This window comes from Vulpes vulpes, chromosome X (assembly GCF_048418805.1).
Source record: "Vulpes vulpes isolate BD-2025 chromosome X, VulVul3, whole genome shotgun sequence".
NCBI lineage: Eukaryota > Metazoa > Chordata > Mammalia > Carnivora > Canidae > Vulpes > Vulpes vulpes.
The window spans coordinates 8,022,152-8,050,081 of record NC_132796.1 but is presented as its reverse complement, the minus strand read 5'-3'; the positions used below and the strand labels follow the sequence as shown (position 1 = coordinate 8,050,081).

The following is a 27,930-nucleotide window of genomic DNA, read 5'->3' as shown; positions in this document are numbered from 1 at the left end:
TGACTAAGAATCAGTTGGCAGTGTTAGCTAACTTATTGAGGCAGTTTCTAAAAAAATGAAAGTTTTCTTGGATTGCATTAATAGAAGTATAGCATCTAGAATTAGGGAGGTGGCAGTCTTGCTGTATTTTAGGTGGGTTGAGACTACAACTAGAATAATGCATTTAGTTCTTAGCACATGAGCTATGCAAAAAAGGGGGGCAGGCTGGATTTGGCCTGCGAGCTAGAGTTTGCCGACCCAGGCTCCGTAGACTTCTGTTCTACCAAACAGCCACTGATTACATCTGACACTATTCCTAGGTGTGTAATCTTGGCTAAGTTTGTGAGGGCAGTAGTTATACTCACATCGTAAGGGTGACTAGGAAGATAAAATATGGAAGCACACGTCAAACCCCCGGTGCAGTGCCCGATGCATAATAATAGCCTGAGATACTAACTAAGTGGCCATCAGCGCTCCTTCGGTCACGTGATCTGGGGGGAGTAATCCCTTCAACATTCTGGGCTCCTGCTCTTCTGAAAAGGGAGTATGATCAGATAAGATGATTCCAGAAGCCACTCCTTCCTGATGGCAAGTGCTTGAGAAGAACACCTGCAGCTTTCTCCCCAGCGCTTTCTATCTGGTCATGAGCGTCCACTGCCATCACAGGGGAAGCTGGTAGTGTCAGGGTTAGTGACCACGGGAGCAGCCCCCTCATGGTGATAGATGGGCATGTGATAGGCAGTCACCCCCCTTCTGACATTACTGCAGTGTAGCAGCCCTGCCTCGCAGAGTCTCCCTGCCCCACTGAATCCCAGTTGTCCTCGGTGATGTCTGCCTTGGTGACTCACATTAACTGACTTCTTTCCCTTCTCTGTCTCACTTCTTCACTCCCCTGCCAGGGTCTTCTGGTGTCACCTCCTGTGGCCGGCAGAATATTGACTCCTTAGAGATGTCCATGTCCTAATCACAGACCCGTGACCATGCTACCTTGCCTGGCAAAAGGGACTTGACATATGTGGATTAAGAATCTCAGGCTAGAGAGACGAGCCTGGATTATCCAGGTGGGCCCAGTATAATCACTAAGGTCCTTACAGGTGAAAAAGGGAAGTGGGACAGTCAGATTCAGGAAAGGAGATATGACAGGAAAGAGTCAGAGAGAGCCTGGAAGTGGCCACAATGCTGCCTTTGAAGATGGAAGAAGGGGCCACAAACCAGGAAATGCAGCTGGCTTCTAGAAGCTGGAAAGGGCCAAGAAATGGGTTCCCCTAAAGTCTCTAAAAGGAACCCTGCCCTACTAACACCTTGATTCTAGCCCAGGGTGACCCATTTTGCACTTCCGACCTCCAGAACTCTAAGATAATACATTTGTGTTGTTTTGAGCCACTGAATTTGTGGTAATTTGTCACAGCAGCAACATGGAACTAATACTTCTCCTAGATATACTGTTAGTCCATGGATCTTTGCTTCAGCATCTGCTTGTGGGGGAATCCAAATTAAGACACTTCTTGATCTGACGTTGTATGTTTATTTCTATCTCACTTAAACTATCCTTGCTTTTTATTGGTTCCATAGCGCTCCGTTATTGCGTACTTCTATATGCTTGATGTTGCTCTGAAGCCACTTACAAAAGGGGAAATAAACTCAGCTCTTCCCTGCAGGAGCTTACCATCTAACCATGGAAATAAGCCACAGATAATTCTAGCTCATGCCTTGTGTCATTCAGTGCTTTTTGTCTCTAGAGTCATGTAGCCATAAGTATTTATTAAGCTTCCACTGTGAACAGTGATCAGATCAGTAGCGTATATAAACATATGTCACTGCCAACAAAAAGGCAGATTCTCAAATCTAATTTTTATTAAAATGATAGTAACGCTCTTAAAGAGGCCAATCTCATTTTGTCAGTAGAAAAAAAGGAGGACAAGGAGTTCTAAGTGAAAACAACGCAGGGATCCCATTTTAGGGAAATTGAAGCACTGATTTCACCTCCTGGTTCCCGTAAAAAAGCATGCAAAGTTTATTTTGTTCCCAAGGAAATTCACTGTTGTTGAGCTCCTGAACCATCAACACATTTTTAAAAATTAGAATTTACTGCAGCATTTGGCGGTGAAATATACTGAAAGAAGGTTGAAGTCAGAATCACAAGATATGAGTTCGAATTCTGGATCGGTCACTTTGTAAAATCATGTGATCTCGGGCAAAAATGTAATTGCTCTGAACCGCATCTGCTGACTGACCGCAGTGATGTGAGCCTCTGAAGTCACTTGGCCGGGGCGCCTGGTGGCTCCGTCGGTTCAGCGGCTGCCTTCGGCTCGGGTTGTGATCCCGAGGTATTGGGGGGTCTCTGCTCAGTGGGGAGCCTGCTTCTCCTTCTCCCTCTGCCTGCTGCTCCCCTGCTTGTGTACTCTTGTTCACTTGCTTTCTCACTGTCTCTCTCTCTCTCTCTCTCTCTCTCTCTCTCTCAAACAAACAAACAAATAAAATCTTTAAAAAAATAAAGTCAGTTGGCCATTGGAGGCCAGCACACACTATCGTTCCAAGCCTTTTTTTATTTTATCGAGTTGGGCATCTAGAAGAGTAAGCTCCGCCAACCTTTTAGGCTCTGAGTTGGAATCCCTGTTCCTTTCATTCCTGTTGGCAGAACTGAAATTCTCTCCCAGGCTCCCCTGTTTTAGTCGCAGCCTCTTGCTCTAAATGCAGCAGGAGGAGCCAACATGTGCCGACGGTTCACCTCTGAAGGTGCTGGGTCTGCCTTCCAGGTCGTCACAGGTGACGATTTTAGCAAGTGTCCCATTGCCACAAGAGCATGTCATCTGTCCTTCCCACCTCGACTATTTCCTCTCTGCCTGGGACGGAATGGCTAAGCCGGCTGTACATGTTTTAGGTCTTGGTTGTGACAGCGTCTCACGTTAAGGTTCACGTATCTCTATTCGGGCAGGTAAATGCTGCAACAGAAAGCTAATTCCTGGAGCGATCTGAATGTCTCCACGGCTAAAAACATTAAGAGTCAGATTCTGGGTTAGCATTGGAATCACATCAGGTGTTTGAAGGGCAGACTTCCATGTGGGCATTCAGGAACTTGGACTTCTTCCATCTCATGGCACCTCCGCCTCTGTGTCCAATAGGTGAGCCCCATGGAATGGCAGGAAGATGGGGCTCAGCCCACGAGCCTGGCCTGGAGGTGATGGCACATCACTCCTGCTTGCATTTCATTGAGCAGGACTCCATCATCTGGCCCTATCCTACCTGCAAGGGGATTTGGGGGAATGTGGACTCCTGCCGTGACATAAATCCTTTGTCATCAGCTTGCCATTTCTTCCTCTCTGCACTTATCTCAACATGTGGCTATGTGGGCTAAAAATGCAAAAGAGAGGTAAGTTCCTTTTAGAGCAAAAGTGCGCTATAAATGAAAAGAATTTTTTCCTCAGAGAAAGCTTGTTAGCTGTTATTATGATTGGGGTCTCCCGAAGACAGTTAGGCACCTAATTCGTCAGTGGGATTTAGTGGACTTGAGCCCTCATCACCAGGTCTTAGGATTGCTCTTCTGGGAAAATGCCTACCCAGTTCTAAACTACTGGCCTAAAAATAGGCTCTGGGAACTAACTGATTTCATAGGTCGGTAGCCTCCTCTACAAGCTTTGTAGAGTGCATATTCATTTTGATTTGATTTCTTTTTTTAAAAGATTTTATTTATTTATGAGAGAGAGAGAGAGAGAGAGAGAGAGAGGCAGAGACACAGACAGAGGGACAAGCAGGCTCCATGCAGGGAGCCCAATGTGGGACTCAATCCTGGATCTCTAGGGTCATGCCCTGGGCCGAAGGTGACGCTAAACTGCTGAGCCACCCAGGCTGCCCTTTGATTTGATTTCTAATTTATGATAAGTGAGCTCAAATTTATATTTGGTTTGTGGTTTTATGCTAATTTTACATCTTGTCTGTGTTAAAGATAAAGCGTGGTTGCCTCTGAGCCTTGACTTGCTGCGGAGTCGTTAGTGACACTTACTGCCTCCTCTGTGTCAGGTACATCCAGGCACGGGAAGTACATTCCCATTTCAATCCTCCCAGTAATGCTGCACTGTATACATGGTTACTTACCTCTGTTTGATTATTGAGAAAACCAACTTAGGGCAACTATATTAGTTTTCTCTTGCTTTGTGACAGATTACCAAAACTTAGTGACTGTTTTTGTACTAGAGACTCTTGAGGGAGAATCACTGGTAAGCTCCTTCTGGTTCTAAGCCAATCTCACTTCCTTGTGGCTGTAGGACTGAGGTCTCTGTTGCCTTGCTGCCTGTTGGCTTGGGCTCTTTCTCAGCTTTGAGAGGTCATCAGCATTCCTTGGTTCATGGTCTCTCCATCTTGAAAGCCAGAAATGCCATGTCAAATGCTTCTTGTGCTTCCAATCTCTCTGATCTTTGCCTGTTTTTAAGGTTTTTTTTAAATTAATTCCAGTCGAGTTAATACATAGTGTTATATGAGTCTAGGTATGCAGTATAGTGATTCAACCCTCTTATTCATTACTCAGTGCTCATTACCATAAGTGTACTGTTTAATCCTATTACACACTTCATCCTGATTTCTGCCATTCATTCATTCATTCATTCATTCTTGAGAGGCACAGAGAGAGAGAGGCAGAGACATTGGCAGAGGGAGAAGCAGGCTCCCTGTGGGGAGCGTGATGCAGGACTTGATCCCAGGACCCTGGGATTACAACCTGAGCCAAAGGCAGATGCTCAACCACAGAGCCACCCAGGTGCCCTGATTTCTGCCTTTTAAAGGGCTCATCCAGATAATCTCTATATCCTACGGTTAAATGACTTGGGACCTTAATTACATCTACAAAATCCCTTTGTAATGGTACTTAGATTAATGTTTGATTGATTTGCCAGGGGATGGGAATCTTGCAGGGCCATATTTAGAATTGTGCCTGCCACAGTAACTCAGTTGCCTGAATTCACACAGCTAGAGAGTTGGGAAGCAAGCATTTGAAACCCAGTAGCATTAAAGCCTCTCCCTTTTCTGTCTACCGGGCTGCCCTTCTTGCAGAAAGGAGTGGTGGGCAATACCTAAAGAGAATGTCCTAGAAGGAAATCCCAGCCCCAGTTCCTAACCTTGAGGCAGATAATTTAATAATTCTCATATTAAAAATGATAGATTTAATATTTGAAAATTGTGCATCAAAGTAATACTGGCTTTTTCCAAAATTTCACCCCTGGAGAGATGGTATGATTTTGGGTTACACAGACAGATCTGGATCAATTCCAAGAGCTACTACTATTCACTCTGAAATGCCAAGTCTCAGTTTCTGCACCGTAAAATGTGATAGTAATAGTATCTTACAGTTGCATCAAGAGATTGAGGCAATGACACCTATAAATGTTTTCCTGGGACACAGTAAGCACTCAGTTGTTAACTGTCCCCTTCACCATCATCATTCTCATCATCACGTTGTGGTCATCACTAGGCATCAGCCCAGACAGCAACTATGTATTAAATGTATCAAGTCTTTATATTCCATATAATAACATGTAAAACAAGTCATGTTCATTTATCAAATGGGAAGAAAAAATTACTATGCCCATGATCTCATTGTTAACTTGACTTGGTTTCTGAAACCTTAGCTGCAGCTTAATAAGTGTAAGACTGGGAAATTTTTTGATCTCTTAGAGACTCTGAAGTAAAAAGGGAGGATTTCCTCTGCCACTCATGTAATTTAGAGTTCGTCCATTTGGTTCTGATTCTGCCAGTAACTTAAATGGATATAAATTTCGTGTCGTAATTCACGAGACCTAGTGTCACTTTCAGAGCCCTCCTTTCAACGTGTCTTTCTTCGTCTCCCTCTTGATCTTGGACCCAATATTGAAAGGTCTCTAACATATGTTTCATTTTACTTTTACTCCAGACTTGGGCTTGCTGTAAACAAGAAATTTATTTTTAGTAATTTTGCTCTGCATTTTATTCAGATCTTTTTCTGCGTTTTCACCACATTCCTAGGCTTCTGTTAAGCCAACTTCTTCAATGTGAGAAAAAGAAATGTCATGGAATGAAGACTTTGTGGCAACCAGCAGAAATGCTGGTTGAGTCCTCCATGGGCGGAAGCTTGAGAACCCTGGATGGTTGAAGCAGAAATTGGAACGAAGAATTAAGGAGGTCAGAGGTAGTAGGAGGAAGCTTCAAGACTGTTTATAAGCAGCATATGCTAAAGGAAATGAGGGGCTACCCAGACCTCAATTAGGATAGGGGAGTGTGTGGTTGGGAGAGGCCACCATGGTGCAGACATTCATCCACCCACCACAACTCCTGTAGAAGTCAGCAATAGAAATGTTCTGTGGTGCTACACTCAGAGCTTTGGATTTAATCACCTCACACCGATTCTCTGTGTTATTAAAACGTAAGGAGAGGAGAGGAATTTCTAGTTAACAAAACCTTACGAAATCCTTCTTAGCTCGGCTGCCTTCCCCCAACAGGGAAACCAGCCGCCTGCAACAGGCTTTGCAAGGTCATGTGCCTCATTTGTTTTCCATGTTAACCTTTTAGGATTCCATTGTCTAAATCGGGGTTTCTGCGCTGTGACCTTCTAGACATCGGGGGCTGGGTGATTCTTTGTGTTTCCTCCGCATTGGCTCTGTACCTGGAAGGCTGCTCAGTGGGGAGACCTGAAGCCTTGCACCTGAGGGCCTTTTTTTTTCTTTCTTTTTTCTGATGATAATGGGAAGTGCTGGGAGTCGATGCCAGTGGAACAGCCCCAGGCAAGTGATGGCTGGGGAGTTGCTGGATAGTTGCTCCAGCTTCCTAATTCCTTAGTTGGGACAAGTCTGAGGCGTCTTCCATACTGTCTCCCAGCTTTCAAACCTGGTGGGACCCAGCTCCAGTGCCCACAGAAGTAACTTGTTTGCTAACACACCTCTCTCGATGCCTTCCCCATTCTCTGACTCACCTCCCAGATACACCGTGTACATTCCCATCCCTGCCTCAGGGTCCACTTGTAGGGGAACCCAAACTGAGACTTTATGTTCCAAACATTGCAATTCAGTCTGTTTAGAGAAATCTTGAGCTAATTCTCAAAGATTCGTCCACGAAATGCCATTGATCAGTGTTGTCACCGAGTGCTCTAAGGCCTACATTCTGGGTGGGCCGGGCTGCACCGGGATGGGTGTGCGCTGATGTGTATGTCTGCGATGATGTGCACATTGTTATTTCTCGTGGGTTTGTTCTGAGTAAAGCTTTTGGAAATTGTGTTTTCCCACAAGTTCCACAAATGTTTCCACATTTTAGAAATTGTTTGAGCATGCTCTAAGCTGCGACTTTGAAAGTCAAACAATTTTGGCTGGTGATATTATTTTTAAAGAAACAAAACAGTTTTGTTTTGTTTTTAATTTTGGCTTTTGTTATGCTTTGCAATCCTTTTCTGCTCTAAGGGCCTTTACTTCCTTTGTTTAGTGCATGGCTTTGCAGAATGCTCAGCAAAGTATTTGGTAGACATTTTTGTATGGATATGATTGCAGTGAATTTTTACTGGTAATATTTTACATTCTAAAGCTCTTATATATATAATGTTTCATTTAATCCTCACAAAAACCTGGTATAATAGGATTATCATTGCGCTTTAATGAAAGAGAAAGCCAAATTCCAGAAAGTTTAAGTGAATTTCTGTGTAGCGCTTTTATCTGGTCATGAATTAACGAGAAACTTTCATGGGTGTGATCAGTGATTCTTCAGACAGCAAAGAGGGCAAAATTTTGTCCTTTCAAAATTTCAAAAAAACTCTCCAAGGGGTGTAAAGCTGTAGGAGGTGGGGCAACTTGGGGAGGAAAGGACACAGCCCTCACTCAGCCACAGCTAGCACCCTGAGAAAGTGAACAGGAGCAAGTCCGAGACTAGAGCAGCATTTTCCCGGCTGCTCTTCTCACCTTCCAGGAAATCTTCACTATGGCCATCAATTTCTAGTGATTTGCTCAGCACCATTAAAGCTGTGGTCCAGCTTTCCTGCATCACCAGCTAGGAGACCACGGCACCACTGTGCTGGTTCACACGATTTAGTGCAAGCCTTTATCTTTCTTGTGCCAGATTTGTACCTGGTGTGAAGAGAAAGGATGTGACTATTTCACATATCAACACTGGATTTTGAGGTGAGGTCCAAAGCAAGTTGGTTCTGTTCCTGACGGGGACCTCGACCTCACCTCTGATACCCAGCTCATTATCAGAGTCCCTGCTGACAATTGTCATCCTTGGTATTGAGCTCAATCCAATTTCTTGGACCTTTGCCTGTTGCACGCTGTTGGTTACCAGAGTTGCTCCTATGGAACCGATGAAATCCTTTTGGCCCTTCTACCGACAGTGAACCTGAGTTATGACTAAGGCAGCCTGCACTAACCAGGATTTGTTTGGGAAAACAGAAAACCCTTAGATATTTCAAGAAGAAATTGATTTTAATACAAGAGTTAGAGGCTCACTAAAGAGTTGAAAAGGACTGCCACCACCATGATAGAAGTTAGGGAGATGGTAACATTAGAAAGAACCACTGATGATCTCAGCTACCTGCTGTACCCAGAAGCACCTGGCAACACTTCCAATTGGCCCCCATCTGCCAAAACCCACACACCTGCCTGCCACCATCATGTTGGGCTTTGGCTTCTCTTCTGCCTTGTGAGTGTGTCCCGTTTGTGTGACCTCACTCTGAACCGTGACGGCAAAAAGTCTAGAGAATGTAGCTCCCAGACTTCTAGCCTCTGAAATACAGGGAACAGTGTGAAAAAAAGGAACATGGTGCTAAGTAGCTTACTGATAGATAGTTCAGGCCATATCCTGTCTCTAGAAATTGTCAAAGCTGAGTTGTGAGCCTGTGAGTTGTGAGCACTCAAAGAAGAGGATGTTATTCCTCCAAAATGAAATGCGCTAGGAAAAACATTTCTGATCCGGGACAGGACAATAGAAATAAGGGACAAATAGCAACTGGAACATGATGGCCATCAAAATTAGGATTCTGTAATGGTGGCCTGGTAGACGCCACCCAGCCATGGTCAATGCCACTGTGTTCTTCAACATTCGCCATGGGTGGCGAGCCCCTGGGCTGCGTCTCCTCCTGCCAAGTCTTGAGTGGTTGGATGGCAAGTGTGTGGTCTTTGGCAAGGTGAGAACAGGCAGGAATGTTGTGGAAGTCATGGAGTGCTTCGGGTCCAAGAATGGCAAGACCAGCAAGAAGACTGCCGTTGTGGACTGTAGACAAATCTAATAAATTTGACTTATATTTTATCTTAAGTACCAAACTGTTCCTTTTGTAGCTCAGGAGGGCACCCCTTGACCCCTGTCTGCTGGGAATATCCTAGAATCTTTGTGTTCTCGCTGTAGCTCTCTGGGTTCCATATTTTCCTTATTCCTTTCCAAATCTAGCTGGATTGCAGTTACGTTTATGATAATGAAATAAAAACTAACCAACAGCAGCGAAACAGCAACAAAAAATTCTGTAATGGTTATAATAGTTGTGAATGTGAAATAGGAGGACACTGGGCCTTCCGCTTCAAGCAGAACTACTGGGAACAGTGGGCAGCTCTATCCTCGCATCCTTCCTATTCATACAGTAGTTGTACTCTGAGATTTCCCTACTTTCTGGTAAACTATGTTGCATATTTTGATCAGCTGGCTGATTGTCTGTTCTGCTCTTGTATGCCAAGGTCAGAGTCTTGGATAAGTTGTTGGATAAATCTGTTCCTCTAGAGACAAATCTTGGAAAAAGTCCCCAAGAAGCAATGGGGATTGGCCAGAGGGTCATCCGTGGATACCTGCTCCATCAAACCAGTCCTACAGGGCATGGGACCTGGCCAGGAGTGCTAAAACCACTGAGGGGCTGCCTTTAGTGGCATATCATACTTGTCATCTGATTCACAACATTTGCTTCCAGAAGCTGTGCTTTTGGCCTAGGTACAAGACTGGAAGGCCAAAGCATCCATGAAATTGACCTAATGCTGTGTAAAAATGTTACTGCATCTTACCAGTCATGAAGTCTGATTTGCTCTTTGTAGAATGCTAGTAGTCAGTTTACTTTTCATCACAAAGTAAAATAGTCTTTTTATATTTGTGATTACATTTTGTGAAGGAATTTTACTATCTTTAGTAGATGAATTAATAGTAAATATCAAGCTGTGATATATATATATTTTTTTCTCCTCAAGAACACTTTATAAAACCAGAACTCAGTAGAGCAAATTGTTCTTTTGGATTAGGCAAATAAAAGGTACTCTACTTAAGCACCTAGGGACTAGGGACTCTTAACTAAAATATTAACTTTGAGTTTTTAAATACTCAATAACTAATACTTTCATTTCTTCTAAGAAATTTGTATTGGAATAATATTCTAAAGATTTTTAAAAATTCTGGTTGGAAAGTAGAGATATATCTACTATTAAATTTTGTTTCTTTGATAATGATTAGCAAGCAAACAGAAAGGCATAAGAACTTAATAAAGAAAAAAACTAAATTTTAAGATTATTCTCCAAAGTAGGGGTGCCTGCGTGGCTCAGGTCATGATCTTTGGGGTCTTGGATTGAGCCCCCCAGTGAGTCTGCTTCTCCCTCTGCCTCTCCCCCTGCTTGTGCTCTCTCGCTCTCTCTCAAATAAGTAAATAAAATCTTTAAAAAAAGATTATTTTCCAAAGTCAATAGTTAATTAATTGGAAGCTGTACTCTTTTCTCTATATATATTGGAATTGTCCGTTAGTTGCTTTGGACACTGGTATATTGTCTCCTCTTGCTGTCTCTCATTCTGTTTTCTTTTTCTTTTTTTTTTTAATAATAAATTTATTTTTTATTGGTGTTCAATTTACCAACATACAGAATAACACCCAGTGCTCATCCCGTCAAGTGCCCCCCTCAGTGCCCTCTCATTCTGTTTTCTTGAAGTAAAGAAACCTTTTAGACTTCATATGATTTTTCTGTTGACAATGGCAAGATAACATGTCAACAAAATGTTTTATAAGAAAGTAGGTTTGGAGGCTGCATCTGACTCTCTGTGACCTTTAACATGTGAAATGTTAGATCCCTAGCCTACTATAAAGATGAGAAGTCAAGACTAAGAATGCTAAGAAACATGTTCTGGAAAATAAGGCCTGCAGGAAACTATTCTAAGCTAATCAACAATAACTTCTCAAAGGGTATAATGTTTCAGTTGTAGGAGAAACCAAGAATACCAGAATTTGTTCCAGAACTTAACTTCACCTTGATGTGATGTGTAAACATAAATGTGAAGTTATGCCAGTTCCTTCTAGACTTAAATTGTTAGGAAATTAGGAACTGGTAGCTGTGATCAGTTTCCTAATTTTTACAGATGCTGAATGTATGCAAAGTATATTTCCACTCGTTGTATAAACGCATTAATGGCTCACTTGGAGTATCTTTCTGATTAATTAGTGGATATGTACTTAATATGTGTGTGCATGCATGTAAGAGAGAGAGAAATGCGTACTCAATTAATGTGCTTCTGATGATCTACATCTTGTGGGGCTTCATAAAATTGAAAACGAGCTGGGAGGAACACAGTTCTCAGTTTTTTTTTCTCAGTTTTCTTTATGACACATTTCCATAATGCTTTCTCTACTTTCCATGTTATTTATACACCTCAACATCTTTGTAATTAAATCGGATTCTCTTATGATTTTAAAAATATTTTAATTCCAGCATAGTTAACAGTGTTTTATTAGTTTCAGGTGTATGATATAGTGATTCAGCACTTCTGTATGTCACCCTGTGCTCATCATGACAACGCAGTCCTTCATCCTCAACATCTGTTTTGCCCACCCCTACCCACCTCCCCTCTGGTAACCATCAGTTTGCTCTCTTGAATGAAGAGTCTGTTTCGGGCACCTGGGTGGCTCAGCGGTTGAATATCTACCTCAGGGCATGATCCTGGTCCTGGTATTGAGTCCCACCTCAGGCTCCCTGCGAGGACCCTACTTCTCCTTCTGCCTATGTCTCTGCCTCTCTCTGTGTCTCTCATGAATAAATAAATAAAATCTTTAAAAAGAGATAGAGAGTCTATTTCTTGGTTTCTCTCTTTTTTTCCTTTGCTCATTTGTTTTGTTTCTTAAATTCCACATATGAGTGAGATCATGTTGTATTTGTCTTTGACTGACTTTTTTCGCTTAGCGTTATACTCTCTGGTTCCATCCATGTCATGGCAAATGACAAGATTTCATTCTTTATTTATGGCTGAATAATATTCCATCATATACACACACACACATACACACCACCTCTTCTTTATCCATTATCTATGAATGGACACTTAGGTTGCTTCCATAATCTGGCTATTGTAAATAATGCTGCTATAAACATAGGGTGCATATATCTTTTCAAATTAGTGTTTTCATATTATTTTGGGTAAATACTCAGTAGTGCGATTACTGGATCATTCCTTTTTTAAAAGATTTTATTTATTTATTTATTTGAGAGAGAGCGTGAGAGAGAGAGTGAGAGAGGGGGCACGAGGGGAGGGAGAGGGAAAGAATCCCAAGCAGACTCCATGATGAGCATGGAGCCCTATGCCAGGCTCAGTCTCATGACCCTGAGATCATGACCTGAACCAAAACCAAGAGTTGGACACTTAACCAACTGAGCCACCCAGGTGCCCCAATTGTAGTTTGTAGTTGTAGCTCTATTTTAAACTTTTTGAGGAGCCTCCATACTGTTTCCCACAGTGGTTCTACCAGTTTGCATTCCCACCAACAGTGCATGAGAGCTCCCTTTTCTCCACATCCTCAGCAACGCTTGTTGTTTCTTGTGTTTTTGATTTTAGCCATTCTGACAGGTGCAAGGTGATAGCTCCTGGTAGTTTTAATTTGCATTTCCCTGATAATAAGTGATGTCGTCTGTTGGCCATCTGTATGTTTTCTTTGAAGAAATGTCTGTTCATGTGTTCCACCCATTTTTAAAAATTGGATTATTTGTTTTTTGGGGGTGTTGAATTGTCTACGTTCTTTATATATTTTGGGTACTAACCCTTTATTGGATGTCATTTGCGAATATCTTCTCCCATCCCGTGTATTGCCTTTTAGTTTTGCTGGTCATTTCCTTTGCTGTGCAGAAGCTTTTTATTTCGATGTAGCCCCAATGGCTTATTTTTGCTTTATTTCTCTTGACTCAGGGGACCTATCTAGAAAAATGTTGCTACAGCCAATGTCAGAGACATTACTGCCTGTGCTCTCTTCTAGGACTTTTATGGTTTCTGGCCTCACATTTAGGTCTTTAATCTGTTTTGAGTTAATTTTTGTGTATGGTGTAAGAAAATGGTCCAGTTTCTTTCTTCTGCATGTAGCCATCCTGTTGTCCCAACACCATTTATTGAAAAGACTATCCTTTTCCCACTGCATATTCTTTACTCCTTTGTCAAAGATTAATTGACCATATAATTGTGGATTTATTTCTGTTTTTTTTCCTGTTCTATTGATTTCTGTGTCTATTTTTATGCCAGTACCATACTGTTTTGATTACTACAGCTTGTTAATGTAAACTGAAGTCGGAAATTGTGATACCTCATGATTTTTTCAGTGAGTATTTTAACTCTTGGCTCAGTTAGTTATAGTTGGTAATTAATTCATTCAAGGAATTTTAACTTTGAAAGTACTTACTTCCAATAATATATTCATTTAATATCTTTTTTGCTTTCTTCTGAGTTTTCAAATAAAAGTATTGTCTTTCCCTTATTTCTTTTCAGCTCAATGCCTTTTAAAAATAGTATTAATATGTGGTCTTAAGGATCCATGTATCCCAGGTACTCAATGGTCATTGTACTTTTTAAAATAATTTTTATTTTGGTGGGTTTTCTCTTCAAAGTAGAAATTAGTCCAAATACACATAGCCTCGAAATTTCACAATTAGGCAATTAAAGTAGAAATAATAACAACTGGCATGTGTTCAAAGTAATAAAGTTCCAAAAATAGAAAGTGAATCAAATTAACATGAAGGCATTAACTTTTTCTGGGTGGCGTGAGTTTGCAAAAGTCTTGAGTAATTAGATTTGCTTATTCTCAAACTATGCAGCAAACCTGAGTGACATTGCATTTCAAAAGTGGGAGCCAGAGGGAAGGTCACTGTTGGTAGTGGAGTGGCTAAAAGGGAGAGATTTCACTTCAAAAATCACCTAGGATAGTACATGCTACTCTACTATGAAATTTTTACCTAGTACCATAAAGAAATTATAATTTATAAAATAATCCCTGGATTTGGAACTTTAGATGGCTTTTAGAACTTTATCTTTGTATACTTTTTTTCAAGAGATTTTATTTATTTATGAGAGAGAGAGTACATGAAAAAATGCATGTGTGAGAGAGACTATGAGCAGAGGGAGAGGCAGAGAGAGAGAGAGAGAGGGAGAAGCAGACTCCCAGCTGAACAGGGAGCCCAATGTGGGGCTCCATGTGGGGCTTTACATGGAGCTCAATCCCAGGACCCTGAGATCATGACCTGAGCCGAAGGCAGAAGGTTAACTAACTGAGCCACCCAGGCACCCCTTATCTTTTAATAGTTTTCTATGTTGTTTACATTTTCCTAACATTCAAGAAATAATAAAGTTGTTTTCATTTTGAAAAGAAACAATTCCAAAGACCAGTCTCATTCTGTGGGACCATTGGCCATAAGTTTTGTGTTTTCTTGATGTATTAGTTATATGATAATAGGCTTTTAAAAATTTGTACATAAGCACTTTAAGAACATGTGAATGAATGAATGATCATGCCATTTCCATTACGAGCTGTGAGACTTGGTATTTCACACTGCAAGATTTGTTTCAAATCCAAAGATTTGGAGATCTGTGGGCAGTTCCCCAAAGTACTACAGTAGTTCCACTGTTTTGAAAGACAGTTTTCATTTGACATAATTTCTGGCATGTTCTGAGAAAGGATTACACACCACACTTTTTTGTTGATTCCCCCAGTGTGGCTGTTATCCTTTCTGTTGTTGGCGTTGTTGTGCTGGTCCCAGCCAGTTCTGGAATGATGTGTTACCCCTGCTGCCCTTGCTTCCTGGCCTTTCATCAGAGCTCTTGTTCCCATCTCTGGGCCTTTGGGTGGGCCAGCGTATTTCATGTTGCCCAGAGATAGGCATGCTGAGTGCCCTGTGCCAGCACCTTCAGTGCTAGCTCTCTTTTCTTGTGCTTCCCGCCTATAGTGGCTATTGCCACCAACCTTTGTCTGACTTTGTGTCACCACACAGGCCATGAACAGACAGCCACATATTGTGTTCTTGGTTTTTGTGTGGGACGACTAGCGCTTCTTGATACCAAGGAGGCTAAGGCCTCCTACAGCTTCCTTTCTTTGACATGAAAAATGGATGTGGATAGGGAAAGTTGAAGTGCCTAGTCCATTTTTGTCCAGAGCTGGTAGGAAATTTGGGTTGGCCAAATATAACTTTATTTTCTGGGAGATGATAGCCAGCCTTAATTTTGTTTAATGGATTAATTTTGAAAACTACTATTTCAGGGGTGTGTTGCTGGCTCACTTGGTAGAACATGTGACTCTTGATCATGGGGTTGTAAGTTTAAGCCTCATGTTGGGTGTAGAGATTATTCAAAAATAAAATCTTAAAAAAATTTCATTTTTATATACTTATTAATGTTAAACAGATCATAAGTGCACATGGTTAAAACATTCAAATGGTCCAAAACAGACGTGCCTCTCATCTCAATCATAAGTCTAACATTGTACTTACCCAGAATCAACCACTGATACCAATTTCTTGCATATATTTTTGTTCTTCCTCTGATACAACATGCATTTGTAAGCATGCATTTCTCTCTCTCTCTTCCTCTCCGTCTCACCACCTCCCCCCACATATATACAAATTGTAGTGCACTATTTGTACAAAATTTCTTACACTTACGTAGTCCAGAGATAGTTTTATACCTCTGGGTGTACATATGGTTTCTTGTTTTTTAAGGGCTTCATAGTATCCCATAATATGGAAATTAATTATAGAACAAAGCCCCTTATTTTATTTCACCTGTCCCCTACTGATGGACATTTAGGTTGTTTGGATCCTTTAGTTCGAATCAGGGGTTGACAGGCATTTTCTACAAGGGTCAAATCATAAATCTTTTAGGCTTTGTAGGCCGTGTAGTCCCCGTCACAATTGCCCAAAGGTGTCCTCGTATCACAGGAGCAGCCATAGACTATATGTAAATGAATAGATGTGGCTGTGTTCCAATAACATTTTATTTACAAAAGCAGGCAGCATTCCAGATTGGGCCTCTGCTCTTGGGATGATCAGACAATTTTGAGAAGCACTGTCATTGTACCTAACACTATGACTGGCCTGTAGCAAGTGTTTAATAGATAGTTGTTGATTGATAGGTAGGTTGTGTGGAAATTTGTATTAGAAATAATGAGAATGCTGAAGAATGAAAGACTTGGACAGGACTCATTGGTATTAAAAAAGTTAAATGGAAAATACATGACTTTCAGAGCCTTCTACTTTTTGGTGTTTTAAAAGATTTTCTTAAGGTGGGTGCTTTGACTTCTTTTTTAAGTGTGATAAACAGGAATGTGAAAATTATATAATGGAGGAAAGGTTGATCTGACTCTTCCTAGCACTATTACCCTGTGAAATTTTGCTTCCTGCCCTTTGGGCCCTCAACCTCACCAGTAAATTCAGAATTACCCACGGAACCGGGTACAGTGACAGGGCTCATGGTCATTAAAACCATTTGGTTTTGAACAATGAAGTGTATCTTCTTGAAAATGAGTATCATCTCCATAACATTCTCCTTTGAATGGCCTTCCTGGCTTTTTTGTCTTTGTAGCTCTTGGTAGGAATCCTATGTATCATGTGACAGTACTTGTTTTTTTTTTATTAGATGCTAAATTCAATACTTTTAAATTATTTGAAGTTGTAGATCAGGGGATCAGCAGGCAAAGTCCTTCAGGCCAAATCCAACCTGCTGCTTATTTGTGGAAATAAAGTCTTATTGGAGCACAACCACACCCATTTGTTTATGTATTGCCTGGAGCTTCCTTCCCATTACAACAGCAGACCTGAGTAGTTGAGAAAGCAACTATAAAATTCACATAGCCAAAGTATTTACTCTGTGGCCCTTTATAGGAAAAAATTTGCCAACCCCTCTTAGATTGTACTATTCTTTTCCCAACTTTGAGAATTTGGTGCCCTCTGCTCTGAAGTTACAGGGGTCTTTCCCTATTTTTCAGGATAGAGACCTTGAAATAGGCCTGTTTCTTAGCTTTTAAGGAACAGTCACGGTTGTTTTGTTGATTTGTCTTTCAACACAGTGAACTCCTAGTTTGTTAAGCAGACAATTATGGAACACCTGTTATGTTCAAGCCTGGAGAATACAAAGGCAGAGAAGACTGATTTCCTGTCCTAAAGTAGTTGGGGCTACTGGTAGACACAGATAAATAAGTCGGTGGTTTTAGTGAGTGAGGAGGTGTGAGGGGACTGCTATGGGAGGAGGAACCCTCTGTATTATCCTGAAGGACAACAAAGTCTTCTTTATGCAGGAATGTGAAGCTTGAGCTGTTTTGACGACTGAGCAGGAGTTGGACAAAGAAGGAAGCTGAAGGTGTAGAGGGCAAATAGAGGGTACACATAACATGTACAAAGGTGCTGAGGCCTTAAACCATTTGCAGTCACCCAGGACAATGGAAGAAGAGGTGACAGAAGGAAAAAGAGCCTCATCATAAAGGACCAAGGATGTGGATGATATAAGAGTAAGGTGAAAGCATTGTCCCCTTTTCATACCATGATCCCCACTGGGGGGGATCCCACCAGGGGATCATGACATTGAAATTGCTGGAAAATGAAGGACTCTGAAATTCTGGGGGAGCTGTTATTGTCTCTGACCCCTTTAAAGGAAGGGAGGATGAGGGTTTGTCACTTTAGCTGAAAAGTGACTATGGCCAAAGCAAACAAGTTGCCAGAGGCAGAATGAGAGGTCCCAGTAAATGCCCACAATAGTTAATCTGGAGATAGTGTATGCATGACTTCAACCTCAAATTCTCCTTGGGGAGGGGGCATTTTTTGGGGAGTAACAATTCTCCTTTTCAAATTCTAGCTAAAGCTCTTCATATTGGGAGAACAACTAGAGTTGATAAAGTCTTCATAACCCTCTGCAGACCAGTTCAAGTTAAAAGCAAGAGAGGAAAACAAAAGCAAATTAAGCCCATTCTTTTGCCAAGAAGAAGTGTTATTTGATTTTTATTTGCATCCTGAATGTTCTTTGGAAAAGAACATGCCATTTGGCAATGTCCAAAGGCCTGTTGACAATCCTCCGACATCATTTTCTGTTTCCATTGCCTCACTCGGCACGAGGGCTCTCATAAGCTTTCCAGTCAACGATGAAGCCCAGATGTTGTGGATAAACCACAGCCTTTGGGGGGAAAATAAGCAAATACTAATAATAAATAATGCCTCAAGGTCGTGCTGTGGTTCTCTCTAAAGTGGCCTGATGATCAGGCTTCATCATTTCCCAGGCAGATTGCTTGGATTTTAATTTTGGCAGCAAGTAACGTGGAGCATATGGCCTTAGGAATGGTAGCTCCATCCCAGTAATTCCTGGTGATCATTCCATTCCAGCTTTCTTTAACTGGGTGATTTGAGTGTGCATTGTGGTGGGTCAACAGCCATTTCTGTCTAGAATGATTTACAGAGTCAGCTCCCAGTCTGGTCCTTTTTCATGCAGATAAGCCATTGGGGGCCATATTAGCTTTATGTATGACTTGGGAGTTAAAATTTGCTCAAAAGGAAGCCTGGGTTTGATTAGCGGGTTAGAGGTTAGAAACGTCCTTTCTTGTGATTTGATCCCAAATTCCCAGTTTGTGTTGTGGCACCTATGACATTTTCTAATTAAGGATGACTTGATGGTACCACCATGGGGATGGTTTTTGGATAAAGTTCTGTGCGCTAGCAGGTTATTCCGTGATAAGTAACACTGGGATGAATTGAAAGGCTCCTCTTTGGATAAGGGCCGTGTCCCTCCAGCTTGTTAAAGGATGATCCCTGAAATGATGTTGTTTATGCTTGGCCTCCTTGTGATATCTCTATTCATTTCTTTTGTGAATTTTTTTGGTGCCTTTTCCATATGCTTTTCGCGTTGCAGTAAAAGCAAAGGATAAACTGTTGAAATCCAAGAGATTCTTATGGCTGTGGGCTAAAACTTGTAGTCTCTTGGTGCCATTTGTAACCCTGGCAAACTCGCCGAGTTTTACTTCTGTTGCAGCATTGGGGCTGCATCGTGAGTAATCTAGCATTCATGCTGCATTCTATTCATAGTTGTCGTACTGTCTTGACAGTGTGATTTCAAAACATTTGATCTGCTTCCAGAAAGAACTTTTACATGAGTGATAGGATTTATAGAGGAAACTGTCAACTGAATAACAGGTACTAACTTTTTGGAAGGAGCAAAACATAAAGCACCATCTCTTCCCCCTCTTCTTTTTCTTTCTTCTCCTTTTCTATTAGTGAAGCTTGGTGTGCAATAACTTTATGTTTCCTTTTTATAACAGTGTCTTTGTATTCTTCAATAGCAATGTCCTAGGGTAGAAAATGTGATTATTGTGGGGGAAGAAGCAGGAAAAACAACTTATTTCGACGAAGATTTAATGAGCACGTGCTATGTGCCAGACTCTAAGCGTGTTATCAGAGTACAGCTGCAGATAAGACATAGTCTCTATCTTTGGAGATTTTAGGACCTAGTAGGGTGACAGTTACATGAATATGGTACAATATAGGAAGCAATAAACAAGATATTCTAGAAGCACTAAAGACTCTGAAAGCAAAGTCATTTTTATTTCTTGGAGAAGAAATTTAGGTTCTGAAATTAAATCCCTAAAAATAAGGGTACCCTAGAATCACACCGCAGCACAATTAGTTGTAGTTTGTTACCCTAATAGTGACTGACCTCCTGTCATTGGAAGAACTCCTTTTCTTTAGTCCTCAAGGAGCTCCACCTTCACGGGAGACCCTAAACAAGAAACCGTGAGTCTGTGGGGGAGGGGGCTTCAGGCGGGGAGGCAGTGTTAGCTTTGTGAGAAACTCTATCATCTACAAACAATGGGGAGTTGCCCGATTGAGTGTTGGCTAGTGGGATAGCAGCCTTGCCGTGGTGTGGCACAGGCTGGCCAGTTTTCACTGACACATGGCCTGGCCCCTTGGCTCATCTTTGCAACTCAGATTATCTTGTGAGCTCTGAGAACTACATGGAAGAAAGACATACTTCTAACTGACCCCGTGCACCCAGCTCTCCTACAAAGAAAGGTATTGGGTCTTGGCCTATTACTTGGGAAAGCGTACGAAGCACTGGTTATATAAGTAACACAATTTGGAGAAGGTGGAGGAAGAGTGGGAGGAGGAGGAAGGGAAGGGGGGAGAGGAGGAGGATGGTGTGATAGTGATGTTGATGATGCTGGTGATGAGGATAATGGTGCTGATAGTGCTGCTGCTGGCAATCTTGATGTTAAGGATGTGCAATTGCACTAATAGGCAGGGACTGTTTCTTACTTTCTTACTTACTCTTGTATGCCTATATTTGGCACAGAGGAGGGATTTCAAAACATTTGTTGAAGGATGGGGTGAGGGCATAGTTTCTTCCTTTTTTTTTTTTTTTTTTTGCATAGTTTCTTCCTAAGAGGTAATGCAGAAGGGTGCCTGACTGGCTCAGTCTGTGGAATGTGCCACTCTTGATCTCGGGGTTATGAGTTTGAGCCCCATGTTAACTGCAGAGATTACTTTAAAAAATCTTTTAAAAAAGGGGTAACACGGGGCACACTACCCATCTTGTTCAGTATCCTGCAATGGACTTCCATTTCACCAGCATGCACTCACATTTTTTGCCTCGGCCTGTGCACTCTGGCCCTCCTCTGATGTCACTCTGACCTCTACTGTCATAACTCCCTAAGTACACTGGTTTCTTCCCTCTTCTTCAAACATCCATACATATTTCCATCTCAGGCTTTTCCTTCTGCCTGGAATGCTTTTCCTTCAAATATGAATGTGGCTCACTCCTTTACTTCCTCAAATCTCTGCTCACTTGTCTTCTTCTCAGAGAGGTCCCCCCTGACCACCATGTATATATCTCCTTTCTGTCTCCCATGTTGCTTTATCTGGCGTCAGGAACTGAGTGTTTGCAACCCCCTCCAAATTCGTATATCGAGGCCCCAGTCCCCCAGTGTGATGCTATTTGGAGATGAGGTCTTTAGGGGAGAGTCAGGTCATGAGGGTGGATTAGTGCCCTTATAAGAAGAAGCACAAGAAGACCTTTCTCCCTGCCATGTGAGGATACAGCAAGAAGGCAGCTGCACACAAACCAGGAAAAGGGCTCTCACCAGCACCGAATCTGGTCTTGGAATTATCGGCCTCCAGAATGGGAGAAATAAGTGTTTATTGTTTACGCCACCCGGTGTATGGTATTTGCTACAGCCGCCCAAACCAACTAAGCCATCTGGCTTTATTTTTCTTCGTATGTTTACGTACTATGCGTTACTTATGTATTTGTCACCTGCCTTTCTTCTCCCACCCTGTCTCCACTGAATCTAAACTACATGAGGGCAACTGCCTTGTTTCTTTAAAGCCATTTCTGCAGAACCGAGAACGGTGCATGGTACATACGCGCAGAGCTGCAAATACGGGTGAGTGAACTTGAGAGGAGTCCATGCATTGTTGATGCATTAGAGGACGCATTTGCAAACTGGCTTGTATTTCCAGGTATCTTTCTAGGTTTGTCCTTTCAGGACAGAGATCCCATTAGAAAGTTTTATTGTCCCCAACAGAGCAGAGTAGTTGTTCAGTAAAGACTTCTCAGTAGATCATCTGAAAGGCCCGGCTTCTGAGGATTGCCGGTCCCTGATGTGCTTCAGCACATTTCCCAGTTTCCTTGTTTTCCTTTCTATGCTTTTACATGTCATCAGACTTCCTTTCATCGTAGATTTCTGTGGGAGGGGAGATTACACAAAAGCATTTGTACCTCTGCTCTTAAATAAATGTGGTGGACTCAGGCTTCATTTTGTGTCATTCATACGTGACATCGAAGACCAACTACCAGGAAGATTATAAGAGTCAGAGAGTCACTTTTTCTATTTTTGATGAAAGACAGTTTCTCTATGAAAAACCCAAATTCCTCACTTTAAAAGATCGAATAGGATGATTCTTTTTTTTTTATTTTTTTATTGGAGTTCGATTTTCCAACATATAGTATAACACCCAGTGCTCATCCCGCCAAGTACCCCCCTCAGTGCCCCTCACCCAGTCACCCCAACCTCCCACCCACCTCCCTTTCCACTACCCCTTGTTCATTTCCCAGAGTTAGGAATCTCTCATGTTTTGTCACCCTCACTGATATTTTCACTCATTTTCTCTCCTTTCCCTTTATTCCCTTTCACTAATTTTTATATTTCCCAAATGAATGAAACCATATAATGTTTGTCCTTCTCTGATTGATTTATTTCATTCAGCATAAGACCCTCCAGTTCCATCCACGTCGAAGCAAATGGTGGGTATTTGTCATTTCTCATGGCTGAGGAATATTCCATTGTATCCATAGACTACATCTTCTTTATCCATTCATCTTTCGATGGACACCGAGGCTCCTTCCACAGTTTGGCTATTGTGGACATTGCTGCTAGAAACATTGGGGTGCAGGTGTCCCGGTGTTTCACTGCATCTGTATCTTTGGGGTAAATCCCCAGCAGTGCAATTGCTGGGTCGTAGGGCAGATCTATTTTTAACTCTTTGAGGAACTTCCACACAGTTTTCCAGAGTGGCTGCACCAGTTCCCATTCCCACCAACAGTGCAAGAGGGTTCCCCTTTCTCCGCATCCTCTCCAACATGTGTTGTTTCCTGCCTTGTTAATTTTCCCCATTCTCACTGGTGTGAGGTGGGATCTCATGGTGGTTCTGATTTGTATTTCCCTGATGGCAAGTGATGCAGAGCATGTTCTCATGTACTTGTTGGCCATGTCTATGTCTTCCTCTGTGAGATTTCTCTTCATGTGAATAGGATGATTCTTAAAAGGGATTTCTGGCTGATTACATTTAGGCCAGTACATTTAGATTTTTACCTTGGCTTTTAGCATTTTTAGTGGCTTCTGAATATAGTACGTTGTCACAAACCCAATGCCCTTGAAATGCCTTTCTGAAATAGTTAAGCTCATGTTGATATTCACATGGAACTCAGTATCACTGCTTCCCTCACCCAAAGGAGCTTGGCCAGTTATTTGCCAATTGAAGCTGGCCTGGTACTTGCTGACACATTTTTCAAGAACTGGTTGTGCAATACATGTTGATATTCTGTGTTCTTCCTTCCCTTATTCATCCATTTGGCTCCTTCCTCCTTTCCTGACTCCTTCTCTTCCCTCCCCCTTGGCTTTTTGGAATCTATTATCTACTTTAGTGAACTTAATGGTAAATTGCCTCAAGGGTAAAAATGCTCTGCATTTCTAATCAGAAAGGACTGTTTTCCATATTTTTCGAGCATCTCATTCTGTCATGACTCCTCTTTAAACAAGTTTCAAGCAAGTATTTTGTTTGTTCAGGATGGGATTTTCTACTCACTTGAGTCTGATTGGTCACAAATAAAGCTTAAAAAACACTTTCTCACATCCTTCCTCACAAAACATACCCTCAACTAATAGCTATCATTTGCATTGGGAGCGTTGTCTTAATCTTAGAGCAAGTAAACTTCCCCTGGCTTCGATTCTGTCTTTATTGTCTTCCCCTGTGGCTCACTGTAGCGGTCGGCTAGGGCTGCTGCAACAGAGTGGCACAGACTGGCCAGCCAAAATAACTGAAGGATATTGCCTTCCCGTTCTGGATGCTAGAAGTCTGAGATCAAGGTGTCAGCAGGCTTGACTCTTTCCCAGGCCTTTGAGGGAGCATCTGTTCTGGGGCCCTCTCTTAGCTTCCAGGGATTGCTGGCAAGTTTTTGGCATCTTTTGGCTTGTAGATGCATCAACCTGTTCTCTGCCTTCATCTTCGCATGGTGTTCCCCCCTGGAGCATTTCTGTCTCTGTGTCCAAATTTCCTCATTTTATAAGGCCACTACTCATGTTAGATTAGGACTCACCCTCATGACTTCATTTTTACTTGATTACTTCTTGTAAAGACCCCATTTCCAAATAAGGTCATGTTCTGAGGCCCTGGGGGGTCAGGATTCTAGCCCATTAACATGCATCTTCTGAAACCTGAAGTTCTGAGGTTAATAACTTTTATTTTGATAGAATATTTTCGATCTCATGACCCTGAGATTACGACCAGAGCCGAAACCGAGAGTTGGTGCTGGACCAACCGCACCACCCAGGCACTCCTCAAGTCTTTAATTTTGACCCCCGATACAATTGAACTTCTCCTGACTCAGAAGAAATGCTCTAATAGGTGGAATCTTGTAATTTACTTGAGAATTAACGTGGAAGTGACTTTGTGAGGCGTAGGCTCTGATTCCTCCAGTAGAATATACAGAATTGAAATTTTGATGATTAACAGTCTTTCAGTTTAGTTCATAGTTTCCCATCCTGTCCTTATCATCCTTCCCCAGGCCCGTTTCTCGTTTCACAAACCCACCTGCCTGTCCATTATGGCAAAACTCACTACCCTGGCGTCGTCTGTGACTTTTATCTCATGCCTTTCTTCCTTGTTCTCATCACTCCTCCAGCTCCTGAATCTTGCTTCTCTCTCCCGCTTTTGGACATTCGCATTTGTTGTCTGGATTTCACCACTCACCCCCCCACCCCCACCCCCCACTGAAGAATTTGTCTGAGATGTGCTCTACTGGCCCTTCCTGATTTAAATCCAGTTGTTGGGGCGGGCTCCCTAACCAGCACTTTATCAGCCACCTCTGTCAAGTCTAATCACCAGCACACAGAGTGGGCCCTCTTAGTTTCTCCATGAAGTAGGGAATTTGACAAGAGGCTATATTGTCATCTCCAATGTAAGTATTGTGGTATTCTTCTAGATGACTTTGCCCATGGCTCTTCTCTAGCTGGTCTGATTCAGCTAAGGTATGATTATTGACATTGCCTTTCTGATGTATAATTCTGAAAATGCAATTTGTTGCTCGACATCCATCCATTGCCCACTGATTGAGTGCAAATTCCTCAGCCTGACATTTTACCTTCATAGACCTGCTAGAGTTCCAAACCAGTGGTTCTCAGGCCTGGCTGCACATTGAAACCACCTGGGCAAATCTTCAAACTACTGATGCCTAGACCCCACTCCTACAGGGTCTGATTTCATTGCTTTGGGATGTGATCTGTGTGTCAGGATATTCTAAAGCTCCTTAAGCAATTCTAATATTCAGCCAATGCTGAGAACCACCCTTTGAGCACAAGAGCTCTCCAATTTAATGCCTGCAGTAAGTACCTCAAACACAGACTCTGATGTACAGGTCTGCAGCCAGCCATGATTCTGCGTGTCTAACCACCAGTGATGCTGCTGGGCCACATTCTGAATAGCCGGGTGATAAATTGAGCTTTCTGAGGCCCAGGACCACATTTTGCCCAATTTTGTGTCTCCCAAGTATCATGCGGGGGTTCTCAGCAAATGTTTGAAGCCAAGTTAAATGTCAGCCTCCCACCAACTTTCTAGCCTTTTTCTCTGCATATGAAAGTCCACATAAGCTTAGGACTGTCTCCTTTTGGAACCTATCCCAAACCACAACCAGATGACCAATATTTCTTTCATTCAGTCATTTGACTGACTTATGGCCAGGTACAGGGCATTCAGTGGATAAGATGTGATTCCTGACCAGGCACTCAAGTTTGCACATTGGTGGAGGGGATTATCTGCTAGGCTGATACTTCGGAGATTTCCTGTGCAAAGACCAGCTGTTTTGTTCCAATCTCTTTTAGACACTCAGGTGTCTCAGCAATGTCAAATTGCTATAAAAGTTTCTAAAGTTACAAAGAGAATGGACTAGAGATCAAACTCCACTTAGAACTACTCCATTATCTTCCTCCAAGTGTGGCCCATGGACCAGCAGCAGCAACGCCACCTAAGAGATCATTAGAAGTGCAGAACCTCAGGCCCTGACCCAGACCTGCAGGATCAGCAAGATCCCCGGCTGATTCCCATGCACACAGAAGCCTGAGAAGTGAGAGCTTTTTCTTTCTGTAACTGGTTTGCCATTGCCCTGTTCCTTCTACTGCCATGGAAGGTGGACTTGCCACAGAGGGAAGACCGTCCAGGGTGCAGGCACATTCTTCACTTGGGAATTCAAACATCTGTGTTCACACTGCAGTGGAACCGTTGTGACATGTTCTATTGGAAAGTCACTACCTAGATGCCATCAATGTAGAGCCATACGCTATTTTTAACTTTTCTGGACAGGCCAAAGATTCTGCTGCCCAAATGACTCCAGAGAACATGAGGGTGATACGTCTCAGATTTTCTTGTAACCCTTGCTTTTCTAAAGATGTCTTGAGTGTTTATTCTTGAGTATAGCCTTGTTTTACTAACTACAGGAGCCCGCACATTTACTATCCCACTTGTTAGGCTGTCCTTTCCCCCCTCTTCATTTACCAAAACATGTTAAGTTTCCTGGCACTGCTTTATCAGAGAGATAGAACCAGAAATTGATTCGATACGCATAACATTTTATCAGATGGTCGTGTCCATCTCAAATTTTTCTGAAGGTTTGAGATAAGGAACATTGGATGTAGAGATGGAAAAGAGAAGGGGTGGTGGAGGTTCGAGTTTCCTCAATTTTTGTTAGATGAGTTTGGATGTTGCCGGGAAGTGATTAACAAATAAGCAGGCAGCCACCTGAGACAGTCCGTGGAGACTGGAAGAACAAGTGTAAAAAACAAACAGCAGAACATGGCCCTTCAAAGGAAAAAAAATGGCCATGGGAGAACAAAGTTACTTAAGCCTAATGGAATTAGTTGAGAGTGGTTTCCAAATGTGCACCGCTATCCCTCGCTTTGTAACCCTCTGCACACCACACACTACTCTGGTGGAATGTGGGAAAGAATGGATGTGGGTTTAAGCTTTAAAAAAAGATTTTATTGATTTATTCATGAGAGACACAGAGAGAGAGGCAGAGACACAGGCAGAGGGAGAAGCAGGCTCCGTGCTGGGAAGCCCGATGCAGGACTCGACCCCAGGACCCCGACCCCAGGACCCGGGATCATGCCCTGAGCCGAAGGCAGATGCTCAACCACTGAGCACCCCAGGCGTCCCGGGAGTTTAGGCTTAAAATTTCCCTAATCCTCACACTTACAGAATTTTAAAGATTTGGATTTTAAAAAGTCTCACCATCATAACTAAATTCTTCCCATTATGATGATTGAAAAGGGCTTGTTGGATGAAGAAAGACATTTGCATACAGTTAGTCATCTTTTATCACAGACCCAATAAGTACTAGGTATTAGAGATATAAATATGAGTCTAAATAAGAAAATGTCGCAGCATATAAAGCAAAAACAATATATAAATCAGGAGGTCCCCAGAAGACAACGAAATAACCCTTAAATCATAGTTTATTTCTTCATTCTCCCAGTAGGAACAGGCTCATTTTTCATGTTTTTCTTTATTATTTTGAAGGCAGGACTTCAAAAGAAAGAAAAACACAAGGTCGGCTGCAGGGCAAATCACAGTGGCTCCATTCTTGCATATCCAGATGGGCGGCACCCGTGTTTACCTTCCTAAATTGCGAATTCTTACATCCCTTCAAAAAAAAAAAACGTGACCCGTTATTATTTTGTTCCATTTCGGGTTTTTAAACCGGTAGGAAACATGTTGTTGATGGTAAGATAGTCTGCGAGTGAAATAAAATTAACATTTCATAACTGCATTTTGAGGTGTCACCTCAAGCCAGCCTCAGCTCATGCATCTTCAGGGCAACTTTCTGAAGACTCTTTTATTCCTGTGTGAGAGGTGGTGAGACTAAGGTTTGCGGTATAATTATCTCCAAATCTCAGCTAGTAATGAAGGGTAGAGAGTCAGGGTGTTCACCTGAACCCCGCGCTTG

At 42.2% G+C, this 27,930-nt stretch overlaps 1 protein-coding gene across 1 annotated transcript in view; it reads left to right on the top strand.

Moving 5' to 3' along the window:
• ARHGAP6 (Rho GTPase activating protein 6) overlaps positions 1-27,930 on the top strand; it is a 480,227-nt gene that overhangs the window by 86,637 nt on the left and 365,660 nt on the right. The gene's annotated exons all lie outside the window — the stretch shown is intronic.